At 51.2% G+C, this 9947-nt stretch overlaps 1 pseudogene; it reads left to right on the top strand.

The window, feature by feature from the left end:
* The window catches only part of LOC119964247, a 16718-nt pseudogene extending 13750 nt beyond the window's left edge, over nucleotides 1-2968 (top strand).
* Nucleotides 2969-9947: the final 6979 nt, after the last annotated feature.

Below are 9947 nucleotides of genomic sequence, written 5' to 3'. Positions count from 1 at the left end.
CATGAAGGAAATTTACCCTTGCTAGGGGGATCAATACCAGGGGCATAGATTTAAGGTAAGAGCAGGAAATTTAGAGGGTATTTGGGTGAAAACCTTTTCACCACAAGGTGATGGGAATCTGGAACTCGCTGTCTGAAAGTCTGGTCGGGCAGGAATCGTCACAACATTTAAGAAGCATTTAGATGAGCCCTTTAATTGCCATACCACACTAGGCTACCGACCAAGTACTGAAAATGGGATTAAAACAGTTGGTGCTTGATTGCCAGTGCAGACACGATGGGCTGAAGGGCCTCTTCAGTGCTGTGTAGCTTTGACTGATCAGGTGCAGGCTAATCCTCTGAGGGCCTAGGTTCAAATCCCACCATGGAAGCTGAGGAATTTAAATTCAGTGAACAACTCTGCTCTTCTGTCTGAAGCCATTGGGCTATCTATTCTGTCACTTATCCCCCGACTCCACAAGAACAAAGAACAAAGAAAGTACAGCACAGGAACCCTTCGGCCCTCCAAGCCTGTGCTGACCATGCTGCCCATCTAAACTAAAACCATCTACACTTCCGAGGTCCGTATCCCTCTATTCCCATCCTATTCATATACTTATTGAGATGCCCCTTAAACGTCACTATCGTACCTGCTTCCACCACCTCCTCCGGCAGCAAGTTCCAGGCACCCACTAGCCTTGTGCTTTGACCTTATTCATTCGTCTATTTCTATTTTATCTAACAAAAGATCTATTATTTTTTCTTCATTCTGTCCTGGGGTGGGGTGTCGCTGGCAAGACCAGCATTTGCTGACCAGCCCTACTTGCCCTTGAACTGAACTCGGCCATTTCAGAGGGCAGGTCAGAGTCAATCATTGCTGTGGGTCTGGAGTCACATGTAGGCCAGACCAGGTAAGGATGGCAGATTTCCTTCCTGAAGGACATTCGTGAACCAGATGGTTTTTTGCGACAATCGACAATGGTTTCAGTCATCATTACTGAAAAGAGTTTTAATTCCACATTTTTATTAATTGAACTCGGGCTCCACCATGGTGGGATTTGAACTCGTATCCCCTGAACATTATTATTTTTCCAGTGACATTACCTCTGCTGCCTCCTCCCCATTTATGTTTATAAATCCGATCTAATCCTCATTTCACACACACTTGTTACCTCTGGATTTGACTACTCCAGTCTCTCCCGACCAGCCTCCCACCTGGCACCCACGTTCAACACGACCCCATCCAAGATTGTTACAACCATAGAATCCCTACAGTGCAGCAGGAGGCCATTCGGCCCGAGTCTGCACTGACCCTCTGAAAGAGCACCCTACCTCGGCCTACTCCCCTGCTCCCTCTCTGTAATCCCACAACCGCACCTAACCTGCACATCTTTGGACTGTGGGAGGAATCCAGAGCACTCGGAGGAAACCCACGCAGACACGGAGAGAACGTACAAACTCCACACAGTCACCCGAGGTCGGAATTGAACCCAAATCCCTGGCGCTGTGAGGCAGCATGCTAACCGCCCTGCCCCCCCCCCCCCCCCCGGGCACATGTTTCCTATTTGGATGACAGTCTAATTTCCAATTACGTTAATTTTGAACTCCTTTATTTTGGGGTTTGAATGGCAGGGTCTTAATTTTATAATTGCGTCTTTGTTTTCAAATACTTCTATGACCTCATCATTCCTGTCTCTTGAATCTCTTCCAGCTCCACAGTGGGAATGGGAATCCTCTGTGCCTCTTCACCTCCTTTCAAATCTAACATTTTGACAAAGGTTTTGGTCACCTGCCTGAATATTATTTCTATGGCTCAGTGTCAGTTCCTTTCTCATGGGTTCAAGATACTGTCTAAAGGGGAGTTTTTCTGCAGCGTGGTAAACTTGCTACTCCTTATCTAAGGCCAAGATCTTCTGTGTAAAGCAAACACTGGAGTTGCGTAAATCAACCAGATTTGTAACTCCCAGTATATTTCTCCCTCCCCTGAGCTCACGAATTTGCACTGTAACGGCAGCCTGTTTTGTTATGTGGTATTTATGTAGCCAGATTCAGTCTTATATTTGTAACAGTTCCAGGATCGAGAGCTTCTCCCTGATATTGAACTCCTTCAGTTTGGGGTTTGAATGGCAGGGTCTAGCTGCACCGTTGCTGACTGTCTTTGTGTTCTGTTCCTGACAGTACCTGCAACCGCTTCAAGTGGACTCACCTGAGTGAGCGTCTTGCTTACGAGAAGCTGGTTCATCGACAGGGATGCGGCAGAAGTCTCCCAGGCCAAACGCGAGACTAACTTCTTCCTCCAGAATGTGGAGAAGAGTAAGGCCTGGAGAAGCTGCAGGAAGTGAAGAAGAAGAAGGGGCAAGAGTGGGAAGAGAAGCACTGGCACTTCCAGCAGCGAGCAACTGAGACAGAGATCCAGGCCAGCAAGGCTGCCGGCCTCCGGAACAAGGCCTGGGAGCTCAGGAAGGTAGCGGAACATCACAGGAAATCTCAGTCCAACGTCAGCTTCTTGCCAAAATCTTCAACCCCAGCTCGGAGCAGGAGTAGGTCCTACCCAGGGATAATGGACTCTGGCTCAAGGTGGAGCATGTCCCTGCTCTCTCTTGGAAGAGGGTCCTCAGTGTGGGTATGAAGTGGGTACTTTATTGACTGTGAATGTGGCCTATTGTATGTGATGCCAGTCATTTTCCCAGAAGCACTGTGGACCAGACTGGACAAGGATGGCAAGTTTGGGGGCATTGAGGTCTTTAGGAACTGTCAGGCTGGGGGCAGCTGGAACCGGATTCCATGCCCGCTGTGTGAGACTAACTCCAGTCATGGTTTGAAGTGCTGCAGCCCTGGGCTGTGTCTGTAACAGCATCAGAACAGATCACTGCGTCAGAGAAGATGGTGTTTGGCTAGGACTGTGGGGAGGGGTTTATTCAGCTGACTGTATTTTTCGGAGGATTCGTTTTGTATGTTGATTGTCTTTAGCAATAAACTTGATTTTCCAACTCTGCTGTCCGTTACTCTTTGCAGTCAGTTTTGTATTAGCATTTGCTGCATGCTGATCATTGTAGGACGCACACTTTCCTTTGGTACAACATTCATCCCACTGGATACAGCCTTGTAGCACAAGCTGGATCAATATTAGAGCAATCTCAAACTGATCCCACTATCCGCTCTCTCTCTGGAATCCTGTATTCATCCCAAACTAATCCCAGTGCCTGCTCTCTCCCTAGAGTCCTGTATTAATTCCAAACTATTCCCACTATCACACTCTTTCCCTGGAGCACTGTGCTAATCCCAGTGAATGCTTTCTCCCCAGAACCTTGTATTAATCCCACTGTCCCGCTCCTGTAAAGGCAGAACAAGGCCAGCAGCGCGGGTTCAATTCCTGTACCCCCCTCCCCAAACAGGCGCTGGAATATGGCGACAGTCACATCATTTGAAGCCTACTTGTGACGCGATTTTCATTTCATAGCCCTGTATCGTCCCAATCTAATCCCACTGCCTTTCCCTGTCCCCGGACCCAGGATCGATCCCAAACTGATCCCACTGTCCAGCTTTCCTCCATAGCCCTGTATTAATCCCACTACCCACTCTCTCCCCATAGGCCTGTATCGATCCCAAACTAATCCCACTTAACCACTCTCCATAGTTTTATATCAATCACAAATTAATCCCACTGCACCACTCCATAGCTTTATATGAATCCCAAACTAATCCCACTGCCTGTGCTCTCCGCAGAGTTATATCATCCCAAACTAATCCCCCTGTCTAGCTCTCTCCTCAGAGCCTTGTATCAATCCCAAATTAATCCTGCTGTCTCCCTGTTTCAATGACAAACTAGTCCCGCTTCTTCCCCCGGAGTCTTGTATCATTCCCAAACTAATCCCACTGTCTCTGCATAGCTCTGTTTCAATCGCAAACTAATCCCACTGTCCCACTTTCTCCCCGGGATTTTATAACAATCCCAAACTAATCCCACTCCCCATATCCCTGTTGCAATTCCAAACGATCCCACTCCAGTTCTCTACCCATAGCTTTATATCAATCCAGTGTCTCTCCAATGCCCTGTTTCAATCCCAAACTAATCCCTGTCTTCCCATTGCCCTGTTTCAATCCCAAACTAATCCCACTGTCTCCCCATAGCCCTGTATCAATGCCAAACTAATCCCACGTCCCCACTGTCTCGTTATAGCTATTTATCAATCTCAATCTAATCCGACTGCCACATTCTCATCCCATAGGTCCTTATCAATCAGAAATTAATCTTCTCTGCCTCGATCTCTCCCGATAACCCTGTATTTTTTTTAAAAATAATTTTTATTGAAAAATTTTGAATTTATACAACATTTATACGAACCATAATAAAATACCAAAAATAACAATAATATTAGCAATCATAAACATTCGACCCACCTCCATGAACAACACAGCATTTTAACAACAACGCAAATTAACACAATATTAAGTTACATAATAAAAACTACAATAAGGAACTCCTCCCCGAGTTGCTGCTGCTATTGACCAAGATTATCTATCTTTGAGCCAGGAAGTCCAGAAAAGGCTGCCATCGTTTATAGAACCCTTGTATTGATCCTCTCAGGGCAAATTTGACCCTTTCCAATTTTATAAATCCCGCCATGTCACTGATCCAGGTCTCCACACTTGGGGGCCTCGCATCCTTCCACTGCAGCAAGATCCTTCGTCGGGCTACTAGGGACGCAAAGGCCAGGACATCGGCCTCTTTCGCCTCCTGAACTCCCGGCTCTACCGCAACTCCAAAAATCGCGAGTCCCCACCCTGGTTTGACCCTGGATCCAGCCACCCTCGGCACCGTCCCCGCCACCCCCTTCCAGAATTCTTCCAGTGCTGGGCATGCCCAGAACATATGGGCATGGTTTGCTGGACTCCCCGAACATCTGGTGCACCTGTCCTCACCCCCAAAGAACCTACTCATCCTAGTCCCGGACATGTGGGCCCGGTGCAGCACCTTAAATTGGATGAGACTAAGCCTCGCACATGAGAGAAGAGTTGACTCTCTCCAAGGCATCCCCCAAGTCCCGTCCTTTATCCGCTCCCCGAGTTCCTCCTCCTATTTAGCCTTCAGCTCCTCCACTGACGACTCCTCCACCTCCTGCATTACCTTATAGATGTCAGACACCTTCCCCTCTCCGATCCACACCCCCGAAAGCACTCTGTCCATCGTCCCCCGCGAGGGCAGCAAAGGGAATCCCTCTACCTGTCGCCTAGCAAACGCCTTTACCTGCAAGTATCTGAACATGTTCCCTTGGGGAAGCCCAAATTTATCTTCCAGTTCCCCCAGGCCCGTAAACCTCCCCCAATAAACAGGTCCCTCAATTTACTGATGCCCACCCTTTGCCACCCCCTAAATCCCCCATCCCTGTATTAATCCCAAACTAATCTCTGCCGCACTCTTTCCCCAGAGCCCTATTTCAAAACAAATCCAGCAGTGCTGCACTGTCAGAGGACTGGAAGTGTACTCCATTGTTGGAGGGCATTACTATTGGAGCGATGTAACAGTCAATACTACAGTGCCAGGAGTTGGGGCTGAGGTAATACTGCACTGTCAGAGGGTCAGTACTGAGGGAGTGCCGCACTGTCAGAGGGTCAGTACTGAGGGAGTGCTGCATTGTCAGAGGGTCAGTATTGAGGGAGTTCTATAAGAAGAACCCATGAATGATAGGCAAGCAGCAATCATGGCTGCCGATTATGAGCTAATCCATAAGTTTAAACCTTTGTTCCATCACCTCCATAATTTTGAAAAGGATAGTAAGTGGGAGAGTGAAAGGAAGGCAGCAGTCAAAATAAAGAATGGATAGCAGGGCATTTGGATTTCCTCAGACCACGAAGGAAGGTACTGAAGGGGAAGGTGAGACAGGGAAACTTAGGTGTTACCATTGCAACAAGGTAGGACACGTTTGTTCAGCATGTTGGAAGTTGCAAGGAAGACCCATGAAAAGGGAAAAGGAAGCAAAAGTAGAGAATACTACAGGTCAAATTGTAGCTTTAAATGGACTTGGGAGACCTGGGGTTAACATTGCTGTGGGAGCGGGTGTTATGAGTGAGGTAGATGAGAGATAGCCCAGTTATTGTCGAAGGGGAAGATCACCCTATTTTCCTCAGCTAATGTAGCCAAACCCATAACTATCTTAAGGGACAAAGGGGCTACTGAAACCCTTGTACTGTTGGAACCAACAATTCTACGGACACATGCTTGTAGGATTAGAATAGCAGTTTTAATATACTCACAACAGAGCCAGCCCGTTAGCCATTGAACTTTCGGTGAACTGGCCGGCTGACCATGTGGCACTGATCTTTATACAGCAGCTCCAGGGGGAGGAGTCCTGGGCGGAGCCAAGGGAGAAGCCCAGCACAATTCTCGAGCACTCCCAGAGCTACTCCCCCGGTGGTCAGGTAGTGCAACTGCACTTACAATATAGACACATGTAATACAGATTATAATCCGGAGTGAATCACATTCACCACATTCACCCCCTGTGAAAAAATAGAGGCCAGCGGGGGTGGTGGCTCACAGAGTTAGTCTGTCCAGTGATGAAGTGTCTTTTCGATCTGCGGAGCACTGGGGTTGCAGCTCTCGCGGTGGCTGGTGGGTGTTGAGAGCTGGGGTACGATGCAGACTCCGGGGCGGGTCTCGTCCGAACTTTATACATCTCTGGCTCGACCGAGACTGGGGGGGGGCAGGCTGGTTCTGGCGCGTGAACCGGTAGAGTGAGCTTGCGGAATCGGGGGCACGAGGGGGCTGGCAGCATAGGGGACGGGGTAAGGGGTTCCTCAGTGGGGGAGGGGGGTGCTGGATCCAGCGGGTGCCAGGTCCCGAAGGGATACTGTGTCCTGGCGACCTGTCGGGGAACTCCACGATGCATACTGGGGGTTGGAATGGAGGAGGCGCACCTTTTCAACAAGGGGGTCAGTTTTTGGGGCCCCCTGACGTGCTTCCTCAGGAGGACCGGGCCTGGTGTCCTCAGCCACGCCGGAAGTGAGACTCCCGTGGTAGTGCCCCGAGAGAAAATGAAGAGTCGCTCGTGAGGGGTTTGATTTGTAGCTGTACAGAGGAGGGATCTGATCGCGTGGAGCGCGTCTGGGAGGATTTTCTAGACCGGAGGGTCAGTAGGACGGTCTTCCAGACCGTCGCGTTCTCCTCTCCACCTGTCCGTTCCCCCTGGGGTTGTAGCTGGTAGTCCTGCTCGAGGCGATGCCCTTGTCGAGCAGGTACTGACGCAGCTCGTCGCTCATAAAGGACGAACCCCGGTCGCTGTGCACATAGCCGGGGAAACTGAACAGGGTGAAGACACTATGCAGGGCCCTAATGACTGTGTGGGAGGTCATATCAGGGCATGGAATGGCAAAAGGGAATCGGGAGAACTCGTTGATGATGTTGAGGAAATAAATGTTCTTGTTAGTGGAGGGGAGTGGCCCTTTGAAACCGATCGCAAGGCGTTCAAAGGGCCTAGAAGCCTTGACCAGGTGGGCCCTGTCTGGTCTATAGAAGTGCAGTTTGCACTCTGCTCAGATCGGGCAGTCCCTGGTGACCGCTTTTACCTCCTCGTTGGAGAAAGGCAGGTTTTGGGGCTCTGATGCAGTGGGCGAGCCGGGTGACCCCTGGATGTCAGAGGTCAACGTGGATGGGTTTCAGACGGCTGATCTGCGCGCTGGCGCATGTCCCGCGGGATGGGCATCCGAGGGCTCGTAGAGCTTCCCCGGTCGATATTTAATATCGTAACTGTAGGTGGAGAGTTCAATCCTCCACCGAAGGATTTTATCATTTTTATTTTGCCCCTTTGCGAGTTGCCAAACATAAAGGCAACCGATCGTTGGTCGGTGATGAGGGTGAACCTCCTACCTGCGAGGTAGTCCTCCAGTGACGAACAGCCTCCACGATGGCTTGTGCTTCCTTCTCGACAGAAGAGTGTCGGAGTTCTGAAGCGGATAGGGTACGGGAGAAAAATGCAACGGGCCTCCCTGCCTGATTTAAAGTGGCTGCTAGAGCTACCTCTGAGGTGTCGCTCTCAACCTGGAATGGAGTGGATTCATCCACCGCCCTGGCTGCTTTGGCGATGTCCTCCTTGATGCAGCTGAAGGCCTGGCGTGCCTCAGCTGACAGGGAAATCGTGTAGCCTTAAAGTGGGCGGGCTTTGTCCGCATATTGAGGGACCCACTGGTAGTAGGAGAAGAACCCCAAGCACCGTTTGAGGGCCTTGGGGCAATGAGGGAGGGGGAGTTCTAAGAGTCCGGGTCTGGGCCCAAGACTCCGTTCTCCACGAATTCGCCGAGGATGGCCAGTCTGTTTGTGCGGAAAACGCATTTCTCCTTGTTATTAGTGAGGTTTAATTTCTGTGCCGTCTGGAGAAAATGGTGGAGGTTGGCCCGGTCCTGCTGGTCATAGCCCAAATGGTAACATTGTCCAGATACGAAACGTGGCCCGCAGCCCGTACTGGTCTACCATTCGGTCCATTGCTCGTTGGAACACCGAAACCCCGTTAGTGACGCCGAAAGGGACCCGGAGGAAATGGAAGAGGCGGCCATCGGCCTCGAATGCCGTGTAGTGGGCGTCCTCCTGGGCGGATTGGGAGCTGGTGCTATGCAGACTTCAGATCCACCGTGGAAAATAACCGATATTGGGCGATCTGATTAACCATGTCTGCAATTCTGGGGAGGGGATTACGCGTCTTAGGAGCGTAAAGCGATTTATGGTCTGGCTATAGTCAACGACCATGCAAAATTTTTCCACCGGTCTTGACGACCACCACCTCAGCTCTCCAGGGACTATTACTGGCCTCTATGATCCCCTCACTGAGCAGCCTTCGGACCTCCGAGTCGGATAAAGACCCTAGCCTGTAGGCTGTATCGCCTGCTGCGAGTAGCTACTGGTTTGCAATCTGGAGTGAGATTGGCGAAGAGAGGAGGGGGGGAGATGCGCAGCGTGGCTAAGCTGCAGATAGTGAGTGGGGGCAGGGGCCCGCCGAAGCTGAGGGTGAGGCTCTTGAGGGTTGCACTGGAAATCCAGGCCTAATAAGAGTGGCGCGCATAGGTCGGGCAGGACTAAAGTTTAAAGTTTCTAGATACTAGCGCCTCGAATTGTGAGCGTAGCGACGGTGCGTCCTTGGATTTGGACTGAGTGGAGCCCGAGAGCGAGGGCGATAGTTTGGCTCACCGGGAAAAATAGAAGCGAACAGCGTCTTACCAGCTCTGGGTGTATAAAGCTCTCGGTGCTCCCGGAGTCAAAGAGGCATGGCGTGCTGTACCTGTTGATCTGGACCTCCGCCATCGAACTTCGTAGATGCTTGGGGCGGGATTGATCCAGGCTTGACTGGCGCTGAGATGCGGGTATTCCGGCGGCTCGATCAGCTGTGCTGGAGTGGCCCCGTGATGACTGCCCTCTGAGTTCGTAGTCGTCAAGGTGAGTTTCAGAGTTTGAAGGGGATGGATCCCAAGATGGCCGCCCCCATGAGTCGCACATGGCCGGCCGCATGGAGGAGGATTGCCAAGATGGCCGCCCGCATGAGTCGCACATGTCGGGTGGGGGCGGAGTCGGCATACAGGCTGCAGCATTTCAGGGCCTGCAGGCCTGTGAATTCAGGGAACGAGTGCTATGAGCCGTGGAGGGTTAGAGGCTGGGGCGGAACAAGTGCTTTGAGCCGTGGGAGAGTTAGAGGCTGGGGCTTTCTTCGCCAGACACACTATGGCATAGTGTCCTTTTCGCCCGCAGCTGCTGAAGGTCGCGTTACGGGCCGAGCAGTGCTGCCACGGGTTCTGGCTTTGGCCACAGAAATGGCAGGCTGAAGCAGCCGAGTAGCTGGCTGGGGCAGCAGAGTAACTGGCTGGGGCAGCAGAGTAACTGGCTTTGGCAGCAGAGTAACTGGCTTTGGCAGCGCGGTAGCTGGGGGGCCATGCGGCACAGGCTTGGGGGACTGTTGGTCGGGGGGTCCACGATGAGGTTGCAGG

Source organism: Scyliorhinus canicula, chromosome 4, assembly GCF_902713615.1.
Source record: "Scyliorhinus canicula chromosome 4, sScyCan1.1, whole genome shotgun sequence".
NCBI lineage: Eukaryota > Metazoa > Chordata > Chondrichthyes > Carcharhiniformes > Scyliorhinidae > Scyliorhinus > Scyliorhinus canicula.
The sequence above is the reverse complement of the archived record's forward strand: the minus strand, read 5'-3'. Positions and strand labels throughout refer to the sequence as shown.